This window comes from Salmo trutta, chromosome 17 (assembly GCF_901001165.1).
Source record: "Salmo trutta chromosome 17, fSalTru1.1, whole genome shotgun sequence".
NCBI lineage: Eukaryota > Metazoa > Chordata > Actinopteri > Salmoniformes > Salmonidae > Salmo > Salmo trutta.
The window spans coordinates 16,754,817-16,763,397 of record NC_042973.1 but is presented as its reverse complement, the minus strand read 5'-3'; the positions used below and the strand labels follow the sequence as shown (position 1 = coordinate 16,763,397).

General features: G+C 45.5%; 1 long non-coding RNA gene across 1 annotated transcript; it reads left to right on the top strand.

Annotated features, from left to right (window-relative positions):
• Positions 1–2,482: 2,482 nt before the first annotated feature.
• On the top strand, positions 2,483–8,278 carry LOC115151725 (uncharacterized). Its single transcript, XR_003867349.1, has 2 exons — positions 2,483–7,580; positions 8,184–8,278. It is a non-coding gene; the product is annotated as an uncharacterized LOC115151725 (long non-coding RNA).
• The last annotated feature ends 303 nt before the right edge of the window (positions 8,279–8,581 follow it).

The window sequence follows — 8,581 nt, the reverse complement described above, 5'->3', positions numbered from 1 at the left end:
AGTTTGGCACATACAACAACACAGAGTTATACATGGAATAAACAAACATACAGTCAATAATACAGTAGAAAAAATAAAAATGTATATACAGTGAGTGCAGATGAGGTAAGATAAGGGAGGTAAGGCAATAAATAGGCCATGGTGGCGAAGTAATTACAATATAGCAATTAGACACTGGAATGGTAGATGTGCAGAAGATGAATGTGCAAGTAGAGATACTGGGGTGCAAAGGAGCAAGATAAATAAATAAATACAGTATGGGGATGAGGTAGTTGGATGGACTATGTGCAGGTGCAGTGATCTGTGAGCTGCTCTGACAGCAGGTGCTTAAAGATAGTGAGGTAGATATGGGAGATATTATACCTGTTTGAGAAAGAAAAGTTATACTTGTTAAAAAAAATCTCTTTATCTGACTAATTGTATTAGCATAAAATAATATAATTTCCCAATTTTTTTGCTAACAACATAGCTCAGTATTTGAAATTGTTGCTCTACTTTATCAAGGGTGTGAATAATTTCTGGCCCCACTGTATATGCAAAACATCTTGTGGGACAGTGCTGGACCCATGTAGGTATTTTTTATGCTTTAATTTGTGTTGTTGTAGTTATGTCTGTCCCCTTGTCCATTGGCCAGCTGGTGAGTCTGTCTTCTGGATAATTGTGATGCAGTCCCCATAGCCAATTGTTGCATTCAGAAAGTAGTCACCCCTTCGCTTTTTCCACATTTTGTTACGGTACTGCCTTGTTCTAAAATGTATTCAATTAAAAACTTTCCTCATCAATCTACATACAATACCCCATGATGACAAAGCAAAAACAGGTTTTATACATTTTTGAAAAAATAAATAAACAGAAATACCTTATTTACATAAGTATTCAGACCCTTTGCTATGAGACTCAAAATTGAGCTCAGATGCATCCTGTTTCCATTGATCATCCTTCAGATGTTTCTACAACTTGATTGGAGTCCACCTGTGGTCAATTTAATTGACTGGACATGATTTGGAAAGGCACACATCTGTCTATGTAAGGTCCCACAGCTGACAGTGCATGTCAGGGCAAAAACCAAGGCATGAGGTCAAAGGAATTGTCTGTAGACCTCCGAGACAGGATTGTGTTGCGGAAAACATTTTCTGCAACATTGAAAGTCCCCAAGAACACAGTGGCCTCCATCATTCTTAAATGGAAGAAGTTTGGAACCACCAAGACTCTTCCGAGAGTTGGCCATCCGGCCAAACTGAGCAATTGGGGGAGAAGGGCCTTGGTCAGGGAAGTGACCAAAAACCTGATAGTCACTCTGACAGAGCTCCAGAGTTCCTCGGTGGAGATGGGAGAACAAGGACAACCATCTCTGCAGCACTCCACCAATCGGCCTTTATGGCACATGACAGCCTGCTTGGAGTTTGCCAAAAGGCACCCTAAGGACTCTCAGACTACGAGAAACAAGACTCTCTGGTCTGATGAAACTAAGATTGAACTCTTTGGCCTGAATGCCAAGCATCAGGTCTGGAGGAAACCTGCTACCATCTCTACAGTGAAGCATGGTGGTGGCAGCATCATGCTGTGGGGATGTTTTTCAGTAGCAGAGACTGGTAGACTAGTCAGGATAGAGGGAAAGATGAACAGAGCAAAGTACAGAGAGATCTTTGATGAAAACCTGCTCCAGAGCGCTCAAGATCTCAGACTGGGGTGAAGGTTCACCTTCCAACAGAACAACGACCCTAAGCAAACAGCCATGACAATGCAGGAGTAGCCTCGGGACAAGCCTCTGAATGTCCTTGAGTGACCCAGCCAGAGCTCGGACTTGAACCTGATCGAACATCTCTGGAGAGACCTGAAAATAGCTGTGCAGCTACTCTCCCCATCCAACCTGACAGTGCTTGAGAGGATCTGCTGAGAAGAATGGGAGAAACTCCCCAAATACAGGTATGCCAAGATTGTAGCGTCATACCTAAGAAGACTCGAGGCTGTAATCGCTGCCAAAGGTGCTTCAACAAAGTAGTGAGGAAAGGGTCTGAATACTTATGTAAATCTAATATTTCTGGGTTTAAAAAAAATAAATGTGCAAGCATGCTTTGTCGTTATGGGGTGTTCTGTATTGATGAGGAAAACCCCAATTTAATCAATTTTAGAATAAGGCTGTAACCTAACAAAATGTGGAAAAAGTGACGGGGTCTGAATTCTTTCTGAATGCACTGTATGTCGTCTCATCAAGATGTTTAGACCTCTTGTGGTAATTGCTTAGTAAGGCATTGGACTGACAGTTGCGGGTTGAAGTCCTGCTCAGGGCTACCCATCAAATTGGCTGCGGTATCTTCTTTTTTTCTCCATTTGGTCTCAATGCAGAGTGTTGGAGTGTTTCTAAAGGGATGGAGGTGGAGGGTTAAATACCCTATGGTTGGGGCTGTGCCCTCCTGTGCCTACTGAACTGGTATCAGTGTGAACTCTGAGTACTGGCTCAGTTCAGCAGGAACAGGAGTGAAGCCCATTGTGTGCCATTACATCATCATCACCTTCCAATCAGCATGCAGCAAGATGCCCAGTACCTCATTGAACCCTAAAATATCAGACAGAGGCATTGCAGCCTGTAAGAATTGAATATATCTGCTTCAAGTATGAATGTTTCACAACCAGATTTATCACTTTGGCTAGTCTTGGTGGCAGGCAGCGAGGAGAGGGTACATTGAATTTGCTGCATACTAATGCAGTCATTCTCCACAGACTTCATGTTTATTTCAGTATCGCATTCCTCCCTTGACAAGGCCGCAGACACGCACACATGCACTCTTTATTTCTCTGAGCCGTCAGAGAGCAAACGGAGAAACGCACAGTTATGACTATAACTACTGTTCCCTGAAGGAGGGAATTAGCTATAACACACTATGAAGAGTCAACAACCAATCCTATGCACCTGAAGAAAACTGAAATCACACCCAACGGACCAATGGATGCCGAGCACGCCCTCGGAAGCCCCTCCTTCCTGGCTATAATACCGGGGCTCGCAATAATTTCCTCATTCCCTTTAGGGGAACAGTAGTTATATTCATAACTGTACGTTCCCTTTCAGTTGGTCACTCTGTATAACATACTATGGGTTACATACAATCATGCCCAAAGCCAGCTCAGAGGGTACCAAACTAGGAGGTTCACCGCAGCCCAAGCACACACAGGTTCCACCTGCTCCAAAAAGAGGCTACAGAAGACACCTTTTTCCCTACTACTTAACTGTGAAGCATGAACTGTCAGAGCCTCATTAGGCCTGAACTGTCAGATCCCCATATAGGGAACCAGAACCTGCTGCAACTTGGCTACAAGCACAGACTCGCTGCCACTGCAGCCCAAGTCCATAGACCCAACTATTCCAAGAACAATACTTACCATACGAGCCTGAAATGTCAGAACTACAAAACAACAGAACACCTGTCGGGAATTGGTAAAGTGTACACACGTTTTGCATAGCATCAACCAGAGTCGATGAACCACGGCAGCTCGAGGCTCAATCCCACAGGAAACCTGCAGTAACCTGGAAACAGTGTACTCACGCTGCCATGGCAGCCCAAGGCTCAAACCCACAGGGGAACTGTGGTAACACGGATAAATGTGAAATCTGCACGCTGACTAACACACACTCCCAGACCCAGTGTAACAGTTTTGCTTCCGTCTCTCTCCTCGCCACAACCTGGGCTCAAACCAGGGGCCCTCTGAACACATCAACAACTGCCTCCCATGAAGCCTTGTTACCTATCGTTTCACAAAAGCCTCGGCCCTTGCAGAGCAAGGGAAACAACTACTTCAAGGTCTCAGAGAGAGTGACATCACTGATTAAAAAGCTATTAGCGTGCACCCCGCTAACTAGCTAGCCATTTCACATCGGTTACACCAGCCATAAGAACAACATGAGCCACAGGGAGCAGTTACATCCAAGCAATAAAACCTCACAAAGGTATATGGGGAACCCCAACTCGCTACAGCACAGATATCACCAATCATCATACACCTGAACACTGCCCAAGGAGCCGCCACACCCCTAGTAGAGTGAGCTTGCACACCACTAGGCAACCCTTGTCCTTTGTTGTCACAGGCCAGGGAGATAGCCTCCACAATCCAATGAGAAAGACGCTGCTTAAAAAGCGCCCTACCCAGAGTTGGATTAGCGAAAGAGACAAAAAAATTGTCACAACGCGGATATCCTTGGTCCTATCCATATACGTGCGTAAAGCGCACCTCAGACACAGGCCATGCAACCTGCGTTGTTCACTGGAAGCAAACGGAGGAGGTGAGAAAGGGAAAGTTCGAATGCCAGAACCTGTAAGATATAGGCATAACCTTGGGAGCAAACTGCATTAGGAATCAATGCACTTTGGAGTCAATACTGTATGCGCAAGATCCCCAATGCCCTTGGCTGAGACATAGGCCATGAGCAGGGCAGTCTTGTAGGAAAGGACCTCCACGTCCACAGACTCCAATGGTTCAAACGGAGGCTCATACAGAGTATCCAGGACCAACGCCAGATCCCAGGTCTTTGCCATAGGCTTAGACCCTGATCCGAGCCTACACACGTCTTTCAGGAACCACACCACCAGAGGATGAGACCCCAGGGTAGAGCCGTCCATCGCTACCTGACATGTTGAAATGGCTGACATATAAACCTGCTCAAAAAGCTCTTGCAAGAACATCAAAATGTCCACCAAAGAGCTCTGAAAAGGAGAAACTCCCTCACCATGACATCCACCCTCAAACGCGTGCCACTTATATGTACACAACCCTCTTGTAGAGGGTGCACGCGTCAACTGTATAGTCTTAATCAGGTTTGAGGATAAACTCCTAGCCATCAAATTCCACCTTTCAGGGGCCAAACCCACAGATCCCATATCAATCGTCATGGGAGCCAAATCCTTCCGTGGGACAATAGATCCCAATGGCACAGAACGCCCCACAGGTCCCCGCCCAACAGGCGGATGCTCTTCGGGAACAGAGACTCTTGATGGACTTTCTCCAAAGTGACTTGAATCAGGTCCACCAGAGGAATGCATAGAGCAGGCTTAGAGGCTATTGATACGCCAAAGCATTAGTTCCCAACAGAGCGCCCAGATCCCTTATTAAGAACAACAGACGACAATGTGCGTTTTCTCACGATGTGTAAAGTCTACGTCAGCCCTGCCGAACTGGTCCCATATCTGGGCCACCACTGAGGGATGCAGTCTCCACTCCGTAGAGATAGGATCCCTCCTAGAAAGTAGATCCGTTCCCACGTTAACAGATCTGGGAGATACGTCACCCTGAGCGACAGGAAATGCGCACTGCTCCATACGAGCAGATAACGGGCCAGATTTAGGAGAGAGTGAGAGTGAGTCACTACCTGTCTGTCGATGTACTCCACCACCGTCGGACCTTACCAACACATGCTGGCCCTCCAACATCGGAAGGAAACGCCTCAGCGATAGCAAAACAGTCAGTAGCTCTAGGTAATTGATATGCAGTGCCCTTTGCGCTGTTGACCAAATCCCTCTTTCTGAGTAGTCCACACACAGCGTTACCCCTCTCAGTAAGGATGAGTCTGTTGTGATCACCCTGTGGTACACTACCCGGCCCATGAGAACCCGCTGCAACAGCAGTTGCGGGTCTCTCCAAGGAGTCAAGGCCCAAAGGCACGACAGGGATATCTTGAGCGAGATGCGTCCAGACACGTAGCAATCAACCAGCACTGAAAGAGACACATCAATTGAAGTCCCAGAGGGACCACAGCTATCATAGAGGCCTTCAGACCCAATAACCACAGGCACAAGCAAAAAGGCACCAAGTGCCCCAGCTGAAACCGTGCCAGACAGAGCTGGAATGCGACCCTCCTCTGTTGAGACAAAAACGCATGATTCAGAACCAAGTCCAGAACTAGACCCAGAAACTGAATGCACAACTTTTTCTGTGATTTACGATGAATCCCAGCTACTGAATATGGGAAACCAGCATGGAAGTATGGAGCTCCAACTTTTCCCTCTAAGCCGCTACGACCAGCCAAATGTCCAGATAAGCCAATACTCTTATCCCCTGGCACCGCACCGGTGCCAAAGCCGCCTGAACCACCATAAAAAATGTGTGGGCATCCTTAAGATCTATGGACGTGAACCAATCGCTGGGACATGCAATGGCTGCAATAGCCGGAGAAGTGTGAGTATTTTGAACTTGCGACCTTGAGGTGAATGTTTAAAACATGCAAGTCCAAGATGGGACGCAACGTTCCATCGCTCTTGGGAACTAAGAAGTACCAGCTATACCAACCGCTCTGTACTTCTGACACAGGGACCACCCGAATAGCCTGCTTTTGAAGGAGATCTCCTCTCTCTAGGCAGGCGCTAGGACCTCGGGGACCGACGACGTAATGACGCCACGAAAAGGAGGAGGATTCACAGCGAACTGCAGACCGTACACCCTCGTTTCCGTCCTCATCCCCCATGGTGACTGCACATGCCCGCCACTGGATGGAGCACACTGCCAGTCTTCCATACATTATCTCAAGGGGCAGAGTGCCACCCTGAGAACTGGGATAATTTAGATTTTTTGTCAAGCTGTTTTCATATCCATCACTCTTGACAATCATGTGTCTGAATGTGGGGAAGGAACTATGCGTTCTGATGCCTGGCCCACATCGCGTTTGGGGACACCCATGCTTGGATTAGCCACCTTGCTAGACTCTGGAGCAAAATAACGTGTCACTCATTGGCAAAATATTTAAACATGGGTAAGCGGCATTTCACCGCTGCCGGCACAGGAGGTAAATACCTTCCCCCACACCTGGAGGAACTCCGCTGTGGCGGAGAGATAAGCACCATCAAAGGCACATTCACCACCAATGGTTCACTCTCCCTCGCCAAATCCAAAGCCGGGGCTTTAGGCTGCCCCGGTCTGATGTCATCCAATTTACACTCTGAAAACCCTCCAGAACCAATCAGGGATAGTATATCACTCCATGGAATCCAGACTCTGAACATTGTCAGAGAAATCGAAATGAGCCTAACTCAGCTAAAATGACACCCATATCAACTCCAATCACCAATCTTCCTCACAGTCAGCCCAACTCCGAATAGAAGTTGAACTCAGCCAGAGCAGTGGTCACACGAACTGGTCTGAGCCAAGGCCTCCTGAGCGTGATTCCACCCCAGGCAATAGGACAGCACTTGTGAGTATCTTTCATTTTCATTGTGAACCACATGCGGTGGAGGTTCAAACTCGGCTGGTTAGCTTTTTTGAACTGACTCTTACCACTGGCCTTCTTACTCAAGCAAGGAAGCATTAGCTACACAAGCAGAGCAGAACGTAGTTCACTTTTACCAAACACAAAAAACTGATACCAAGACCCAAAAATTGAAACATCTAGGGGGACGAGTACTTTCTCCCCACTAACAGACACCTAAGTCTGATCCGAATCTCCTAGCCATCATGTGCTTAAAAAGTTTGTAAATTGCATGACACGTTCTTCCTTCAGGTGAGCTGAAGAGCCCCGGTGTTATAGCCAGGAAGGCAGGGCTTCCGAGGGTGGGATCGACATCCACTGGCCCGTTGGGCATCATTTCAGTTTGCTTCAGGTGAATAGGATTGGTCTTTGACTCCCCATAATATATTATACCGAGTGATCGACTGAAAGAGAACTGAATTTCATTGTGAGGTAATCCAAGTGAAATTTCTGCTATGTCTATGTAATTGATGTTACCCTAGAAAGCCTCATTTTCAGCTGATTGGGAATGTCTGCTATGTTACTTTATGTTCCCCTGCCACAGAGATAATGTAGCACGTTATAAATCAGGACTTGGAAACATTCTTGATCTTAAGAGTTTGTTACCATAAGATAAAAGAGGTTCATTAACTATACAATACATCTCAGCTCATCCAACAAGCTGTGCATTGTAAATTACATTTGCCACCTGATGAATCTTTTGCAATTATTTTTAACCTTGAAAAGATTACCTGAGATCCTGTTTTGTAATATGATAGGACTGCTGGAATCTTGTCCTCGGGACAATGTTCCAAAGTAGTATTAATCAAATGCTATGGATCTTTTTTTCTTCATCTATTATGGGATAAATCGAGTCTAATCCATCAGACAGGAGATTAACGTTGATCTACTACTTAAAATGTCTTATTTGTGGTTTCTTAACTCTGAGACATGCTTGTTTTTTTTGTTATCACAGGTATCTCTTTCATGCTGTTCTGTGAGTCACCACATTTCCTGTAAGTCTTGTGTAATCCTACCACAAAACCTATGAATAAAACAATTACGACTTCATACAATTTCTGTTATATTATTTATTCGTTTGAAGGTTCCCAATGTTTACTCTTGCATCTATGTGATTTACATGGTACATAGAAGTGTCTTAAAGGCCCAGTTCAGTTAAAAACATGATTTTCCTAAATGTTAAATATACTGATCAAAAATATAAACGCAACATGTAAAGTGTTGGTCCCATGTTTTATGAGCTTTATTTCCCATACACACAAAAACCTAATTTCTCTCAAATTTTGTCCACAAATTTGTTTACATCCTTTTTAGTTAGCATTTCTCCTTTTCCAAGATAATCCATCCACCTGA